This window comes from Paroedura picta, chromosome 3, assembly GCF_049243985.1.
Source record: "Paroedura picta isolate Pp20150507F chromosome 3, Ppicta_v3.0, whole genome shotgun sequence".
NCBI lineage: Eukaryota > Metazoa > Chordata > Lepidosauria > Squamata > Gekkonidae > Paroedura > Paroedura picta.
In genome coordinates, this window is record NC_135371.1 from 147150935 (window position 1) to 147159444 (window position 8510).

Below are 8510 nucleotides of genomic sequence, written 5' to 3' on the forward strand. Positions count from 1 at the left end.
TGTAATTGTGGTTCTATGGCCATGAACCAACAATATTTAAGAGTGTTTTAAGGTCCTTTGCCTATTTGCTTGGGCCTCATTCTCCCGATTCATGTGCCTCTTTATTCCACAATTTTAGCATGAACTGGGTAACAGGTTGTGGTGTTTTTTTTTTTTAAGGAACATTTGTCCAATCTGGTGTGGCTACTTGAATGTACTATCAGTGAATGTTTTGGGAATAAATTCCTTTGGGAATAAATTCCTTTTCTTCTTTATTCTGCAAATCTCTGATCAGAGCAAATTGGTCATTCCATGCAACTGTAGGTATAAGGGCAAAACCTCTTTTTTTTTTCATTATATCTAAAATACATAGTTGTGTAGGTTAATGATAATTCCTGAATAAATCTAGTCAGCCATTTTATGGTGCCCATCTTCATATTACCTTATTATAAGACAATGTAGCAAGAGTTAAATAGGGTTGCACTTACATGTAATGTAATACAGCCCAGGCTGGATTCTAGAGATTTTTGGTGAAGGGATCACTTGGATATGAATAATAGAATCATAGAACAATAGACATATGGCTGCGAAAGTTGGACCATAAGGAAGGCCGAGCGTCAAAGAATTGAGGCTTTTGAACTCTGGTGCTGGAGAAGACTCTTGCGAGTCCCTTGGACTGCAAGGCGAACAAACCGGTCAGTCCTAGAGGAGATCAACCCTGACTGCTCTTTAGAAGGCCAGATCCTGAAGATGAAACTCAAATACTTTGGCCACCTCATGAGAAGGAAGGACTCCCTGGAGAAGAGCCTAATGCTGGGAGCGATCGAGGGCAAAAGAAGAAGGGGACGACAGAGAATGAGGTGGCTGGATGGAGTCACTGAAGCAGTAGGTGCAAACTTAAATGGACTCCGGGGAATGGTAGAGGACAGGAAGGCCTGGAGGATCATTGTCCATGGGGTCGCGATGGGTCGGACACGACTTCGCACATAACAACAACAAAAGAACAATAGAGTTGGAAGGGACCTCATGGGTCATCTAGTCCAACCCCCTGCACTATGCAGGACAGTCACATCCCAATCGCTCATCTACTGTAACTTGCCACCCCTTTGCCTTCACAGAATCAGCCTCTCCGTCAGATGGCTATCTAGCCTCTGTTTAAAAATTTCCCAAGATGGAGAACCCACCATCTCCCAAGGAAGCCTGTTCCACTGAGAAACCGCTCTGTCAGGAACTTCTTCTGGATGCTTAGATGGAATTTTTTTTTGAAATTGGGGTCATTATCAGTGGGTAGGTAGTTGTGAGTTCCTACATTGTGCAGGGGGTTGGACTAGATGACCGTGGATGACCTTTCCAATTCTGATTCTATGATTCTAACTTTTGTTCATTGAATTGTCTTCCACAGCGGTATACATCTGGGACAGTGCAAGTGCAGGTCAGTTGGGAGAGAGCTTTCTACCTTTCTAGAGCTGTAAAGGGTCCCTCCCCCGTGCATGCAGTGTTTTCCCACCCCAAAAGCCATTTACCATGAGGGAGGAGTACCATTTTATCTCAGTTCTTCTAAGCCACCAGAAGTCAAAAACAGTGGAGCAAGAGAGAGGGATTGTGTTGCCTGCACTGAAGACAGCTCAATGAACAAGTTACAGGTAAATGCAGCCCAATTTTCATCTTCAGTCTTCTATGTAGTCCCACATTTGGGATGTCACAAATTGCTTACCGATGGAGGTGGGGTGAGCCAAGATAGGGGAAAGCGTATCATGTAGTCAAACAAATGTAAGACTGCTTTCCCCACAGCTGACTCCTGACAATCGTCAATGTCCACAGAGTAATGCTTGGTGAATGTGTCAGTCGAAGACCAAATCACTGCTCTACAGATGTTAATCATAACACCATGGAGAAAGGCTCCTGATGTACTGAAAGCCCTGATGGAATGAGCTTTTATATGGAGAGGACAGGTAACACCGATATGTCAATAATACAGTTTAATGGTTTGAACAACCCAGCATCAAATCATCTGGGAGGACAAAGTAGGGCCCTTATGAGGCCCTGTATGACAAATAAGCAGCAACAATAAAATCAGAGTCCAGTAGCACCTTTAAGACCAACAAAGATTTATTCAAGGCGTGAGCTTTCGAGTGCAAGCACCCTTCATTTGAAAATAAGCAGCAAGTCTTCCTTGCAAAAACATTTAGTACAACATAAATAGTACAATAAAGCCCTTTTAGGTTTCAATGCACAGAGTGCTTTTTCATGTCGATAAGTTTGAAAAAGGCAGGCAGGGAGATCAGAGAGAGTTCAAACTTGGAGGCAACCTTAGGCAAAATTCCCTGTATTCATCTCTAATGATGGAAAGGACCGAGGAAGCAGATGTAATCTCCTCCCAGGATGAAACAAAAGGAACGAGCCTGACAGCAAAGTTCACAGATGAAGGCAGTTTTGGATGAGAAGAGAGAATTGCCTTCAAAAGCCTTGGTTCTTGTCTGATGGAAAACCTGTGGCTTTTAGCCATGCAAAGTGATGCAAGGTGACAGCAGAAGCTATAGAGTGGACTGACATGTTTGCAGCATGCCTCCCTGTGTTGTCTGGACAGCTTGGTCACCTCAATCTACAGAACTTATTTTCAGATAATAAATCAGTCTATGCTGTCATACGCTTCCATATAAATAGCTGGTAAGTGGCCATTATGGCACTAATTTGCACTGCACAAATTCAAAGCCCACACAGTTTAATTGTTTTATATAGAATGCTGTGAACCACCCTGAGTTGGCTGGTTGGGAGGGCGGTACAAAGATCATCAAATAAATAAAACCCTTCACCAAAAGATACATGGACACAAATCTGACGTCAAGAATCACGAGGGGGGGGGGCGGAGACATGGCACTTGGATAGCTCAAATACTTCGAGCTCCTGTTCCACTGAGGGGTCAATCGCTGCTGTGATTGACAGAAACGGGTTTTGGGTACGCTAACCCACCCACTATCTATCCAGGAATTGTGAATCTCTGGGGCCGCTCTGATCCGCAGGGAATTTAATATCCCATGGACCACAAGCTCAGTGTGAACAGAGTCAGGAAAGTGCTCCTGCCATTTTAAAGCTTCTGTCTTTTCCTTTAACTTTACACTTTAATCTACAAAGCTCTTTATTTTAATATACAAAGCTAATTGGATATTTCCCTGCAAGACTCTTCGACTCACAATAACTCCAGAGTGAAAACAACTGGCAGACTTCAGATCGAGCCTACAAACAGTGAGTGGGGTTTTCCCCCGACACTCCCTCCCCTTGGAACAAACTCCTGGCGTTGAAAGCTGCTTTCTCTAATCTAAGCAAGCCAGAGTAACAGGAAGATAAGGGAGAGGAGGTAGAAAAGGGGTTAACACAATTAGAACATCCCCTCGCCACTGTTTACAAACGGAGATTGGAATGTAGATACAAGGGCCACGCGAGAGCTGCTTGCCAGAACGAGAACTCAGGCTTGGGAAAGCTTCAACACGTCATCAGAGCGACGGGCTGACATCTGGTGAAGAAAATAGTTTCGGTTTCCCACTGACAGCTTCAGTGATCAGAGAGAAGCTGTGCAAGAGGCAAAATTTTACCTGGAGTGCTATTTCTATTTCTGTATTTCCTTTTTCTTTTGTTGTTCCCTCAGGACTTTGAATTTTCCTACCAAGTTTTATACGGAGAGACTGACAAAGTATTAGGACCTTGCTGCCATCTGGTGGACTAAAGTATAAAGAAGCTGCTTGGTTTGTTTGCTGATTGCTTAAAAAGAAAAAAAACTGCAACAGAGCATTCATTCCTCTTCTTTTTTCTGTTGCTGGTATTCTTAGCACATTGCCTTTTTGTCATCATCATCATTTTCTATTCTATTTTACCATTATTTTTTCTCTTTCTCTCAAAAACAAAAGGCGGTAGTCACTGCCCCAGGACTGGTCTATTTTTTTTCTCTCTCTCACTCTTTTTTTTCTTTTTTCTCTTCTTTTTGAATTTTAAACCTTTTTCTTTGGCAATTTTTCAGCCTCTGACTCGCTTCCCCCCCCTTTTCCCCCCTTTTTTCCTTTTTTGTTCTCTTAAACCACACCTAATATATTCTTATCTTTCCTTGCTTCTAGGGTCACCTGACATGTTAAGGTGCAGGTGTAGATAACCGGAATAAGCCCTCCATCTGTTGCCGAAATCACTTGAGTAGAGGGGGACAAGTTGTAACGCTGCAGACAAGAAGGGTTGAAAAACCGAAGCAAAGTTGGAACATCAAGGAGGCACTGCAGGATTGGAGGGTAGAATACCGATATAATTATTCTTCTTTAACTTGGCTGTAAAGCATATTGGGTATATCGTAATATATGTTGACATAATAGTGTTTTGTAATAATAGAACTCTAAAAGTGACACATACCAGGTGATATAACCAATTGCCGACTAACACAATCTATATTCGATGTATGTCTGAAAAAAAAGATAGACAACTCCCAAAGGCTGACAGATCGCCAAAAAAGAAACTAAAGGTCGACATGGCAGCTTTTTGGAGACAAAAGAAGGATATGTCAACAGCTGCCAGAGCAAAAAGAATTAAGAAAAAAGAAAAAGAATCAGAAAGATTGAAGTCACAACTAGATCAAGAAGAGTTGGAGGAAATCTCAGAAGAAGAAAGCATAGATATGGAAAAAATAGCCCGCCTCCTGGAGAAACAAAGCAAGGAATTAAAAGCATATACAGAAGAAGCGCTCAAACAACAATCCAAGGAACTTTCCAAAGAAATACAAGACTCCAAGAAAGAACTCTCAGACAGAATAGACGGAATAAAAACACTTGTAGATGGAAACATAAAACAACTAAAAGAGCACAACGACAAAATTGAAAAACTGGAAGGCTGGAGAGTAGGAGCAGATGACAAGTTTGAAGTTCTGCAGTCAGAAGTGAGAAGTAAAATTTAACTTTTTGTTCCAAATGTTACCAATAGAGATCCAGGAGAAAACGCTGAGAAAATGGTATTCAGTGATCAATAAATTTATCTGGAGTGGAAAAAGGCCAAGTTGCTTTTAAAATACTTCAAGACGTGAAGGAGAGAGGAGGTCAAGGTGTTCCTAATCTAAAACTATACAAAGATGCAGCAGCACTTACATACATAGTGGACTGGGTACGGGAACAGCATTCAAGAGAACTGGTATTTGAAAGAAAAACCATGGGTAACAGCTTTCATGAAAGACTATGGCCAGCAGGAAAACAAAAACAAAAAGCAGTAGCAAACACCTGGATTAGTGGACTTTTGAACGTATGGTCAAGATACAATAAAAGACTATCTCCAGCACCATCAATATTGAAATCGCCAATTGAAGCATGCTTTGGTAAAGCTCAACAGAAAAGGCTGACTTGTCTCCAGTACAAAGACTTAATATTAAAAACCGGCAAGTTTAAAGATATGCAAACAATAAAGAAAGAAGGAGTAGAAATTCAATGGTTAGAGTATAACCAATTACTATCTAGATTCAAAGCAGAGTTTCAGCAACCGTTAAATCTTGAGGCTCCAATACCAGAATTTGAAAATTTGGTAATCCAAGACAAGCCTCACTTGCAGGGCCAAATATATAAACTGCTATTAAGGTATGAGACGGAAACGGAACGGGTTAAGCCATGTATGATTAAATGGATGCAAAATATTGAGACAAATGTGACAATGGAACAATGGGAACTAGTATGGTCTAGAATACCTAAGTATACTAATAGTCAAATACTTAAAGAAAATAGGTATAAAATGTTTTACATGTAGTATGTGACACCAAAAGTGATCGCCAAAATTGCTAAAAACTGTGATAATAAATGCTGGAAATGTGATGATAAACTAGGTTCTTTCTTTCATATGTGGTGGAGATGTGAAAAGGTTTACAAGTCCTGGGCAAAAATACACACCATTATGCAGAAAATGTGGGGTCTTAGATTTCCTATGAAAGCTGAATCTATGTTATTAAGTATACCTTCGCAGTGCCTCCCAACTCACACACAAAGCTTATTCTTCTACGCGACAACGGCAGCAAGACTAGAATTTGCCAAGAAATGGAAAACGCAAGAACTACCTTCGATAGAAGACTGGTTGAACAAACTAGCTGACTTTGCCAAGATGGCCAAACTGACACTGATAGTTAATGGAAGAACAGAAGAGGCCTTTCAAAAACAATGGGGCCCTTATCTGAATTACTTAAGAAAATAATTTAAAAGGGGACTGAAACAGGGAATTAAGTGTATCAAACGAAGAGCATAACCTATTTTTTTCTGTATTAATAATGTAGATTATTCGTACTGTACCATCTTTAATTTTGGAAAATAAAATAAAAATTCTGCTATAAAAAAAAGAATCACAAAACTGAGAAACCTGTGGTCAAACACTTTATCTCTTCCAGGATATTCAATGGGTGACCTCAAAGTAGTTGTGTTATTGCAAAGGAATTTCAGCAACAGACTAGACAAGGAAATTGCTGAGTTTCAAATTATTACAACATTCAAAACAATGGAATCCCCAGGACTTAACAGGGATATTGGTTTTGTCTTGGGTCAACCAAGACTCAGCAAGGTTGAGGACTCCTCAGAGGAAAAAAGGGTTGCATAGGCAGACCAGAGGTAGCAAATTTCAAGAGAATGAGGTACTAACATGCAAAGATTTACAGCTGAGAGCTTGTACAGTCACCTCCATCCCCCAGATCTTATCCAGCAGATGAAAGCCAGCTACCTGTTTCCAGCCCCTCAGGATCACCAGCCATCATTACAGAAACAAAGGCACAGGTTCTATTAGAGAGGAGTTGCAGGCTAAAAGAAGAAGCGCTTACCTTACGGCTAGATGATAGCTACCTGCTGAAAGTGATGATGAGTTGTTGTAGGATTGAGTCTCAGCATCTGGCATTTTAACTATAAAGCTTCTCTAGGGACACTATGGGGTGTGGATGCAAACTCCTTGCCTAAAAACCTTGACTTCTTGGACTGGATTACTATGCTTGCCCCGAATTTTGGATTGGAAATAACTTTGCATCTCATCATTTCCCTCGTCTTTGGTGGTTTCAAAGAACTGAGTAGGTTGCTGCAATGGCACCAGCACTTAGACTATTAAAGGTTTCTTAAATCTGTTAAACAGGTTTCTTAGATCTGTTAAACATTGTCTTTATGCTGTATGCTATTTTCCTGCTCACCCTCTACCTATATGTATGGACTGGTAATTTCTACTTCATTGTATCTAAAAAAGTGTGTGTGCACACAAATGCTTGAAACTTGAATAAAACTTTGGTGGCTTTAAAGGACTCAAACTCTGTTCAGCTTAACCTGAAAAGAAAAAATCAAGCTGGTAAAAACAGTGGCATGGAGAGGGTGGAGTCTGCAAGATAGTGTACTGCAAATCAGCATTTGGAAAATTATGGAAAAGTGTTTGTTTTTGCTACCCCTCAGAGCTATGAGGGGTCTGGGTATTAACACAATAGTCAGGACAGCTGCTAGTGGCCGTTTGCTTACCATTCAAGACTTCTTCCTCATTTGTTGTAGTGTATCTTGTTGCAATATGTCTCGCCAGTCCCTTGAAATTCAGGTATTCCTGGTGTGGGGCACATGAAGAGCTGCCAAATAACAGGTGGCAGATAGAAATCTCCTAGGATTACTACTCATCTCCAGCCGCCTGGAGAAAATGGTCACTTTAGAGCAGTGGTTCTCAACCTTAATGCTGCAACCCCTTAATATAGTTCCTCATGCTGTGGTGACCCTCAACCATACAATTATGCAAGAAATTAAACCAAAACAGACCAATGGCATGAAAATCCATTATTCACAATTGTATATAAATTCATTTTTTTCTGGGATTTCTCAGTTCAGCTCTGCCTCTTGTCCCACCATGCCGATCTCACTCTTTTCCGCTGTTGCATGAATGTTCTGTCTCTATCTACCCCACAAGGCTGTTGTATGGATGATGCCACCCCTAGCCAAGCTGTTTGCCCCACTGCGACCCCTGTGGAACGGCCATTCAACCCCCAAAAGAGTCCCAATCCCCAGGTTGAGAACCACTGCTTTAGAGCAGGGGTAGTCAACCTGTGGTCCTCCAGATGTCCATGGACTACAATTCCCATGAGCCCTTGCCAGCGTTTGCTGGCAGGGGCTCATGGGAATTGTAGTCCATGGACATCTGGAGGACCACAGGTTGACTACCCCTGCTTTAGAGGGTGGATGTGGCCTTTATACCTTGCTAAAATCCCTCCCCTAGCTCCACCTCCAAAATCTCCAGGTATTTCCCAACCCAGAGCTGGCAGCTCTAGGCACACGTGACTTACAGTATTTGCTGGCGTATAAGACTACTTTCCCCCCCTGAAAAACATGCCTCCAAGTGGGGTCTTATACGCCGGGTGCACTTCAGTTGGGATAGACATAGCTGCCCATAGTGGCCCATAGTACTGTATTTTGAGTGGAAATGTTGGAAATGTACACCGGCAAATACGGGTATATGTTTTAATGATTAAAAAGGGCGACATAGTATCTGTTCCTGAAGGGCGGCCAGGGCCAACGCTATCATTC

The 8510-nt window shown here is 41.6% G+C and overlaps 1 long non-coding RNA gene across 2 annotated transcripts; it reads left to right on the forward strand.

The window, feature by feature from the left end:
* The first annotated feature begins 2595 nt into the window (after positions 1–2595).
* On the forward strand, positions 2596–7252 carry LOC143833117 (uncharacterized). Of its 2 annotated transcripts, none has more exons than XR_013229527.1 (2): positions 2596–3719; positions 4086–7252. It is a non-coding gene; the product is annotated as an uncharacterized LOC143833117 (long non-coding RNA). The 2 variants fall into 2 exon arrangements; XR_013229528.1 differs by having other exon boundaries at positions 2596–3701.
* The last annotated feature ends 1258 nt before the right edge of the window (positions 7253–8510 follow it).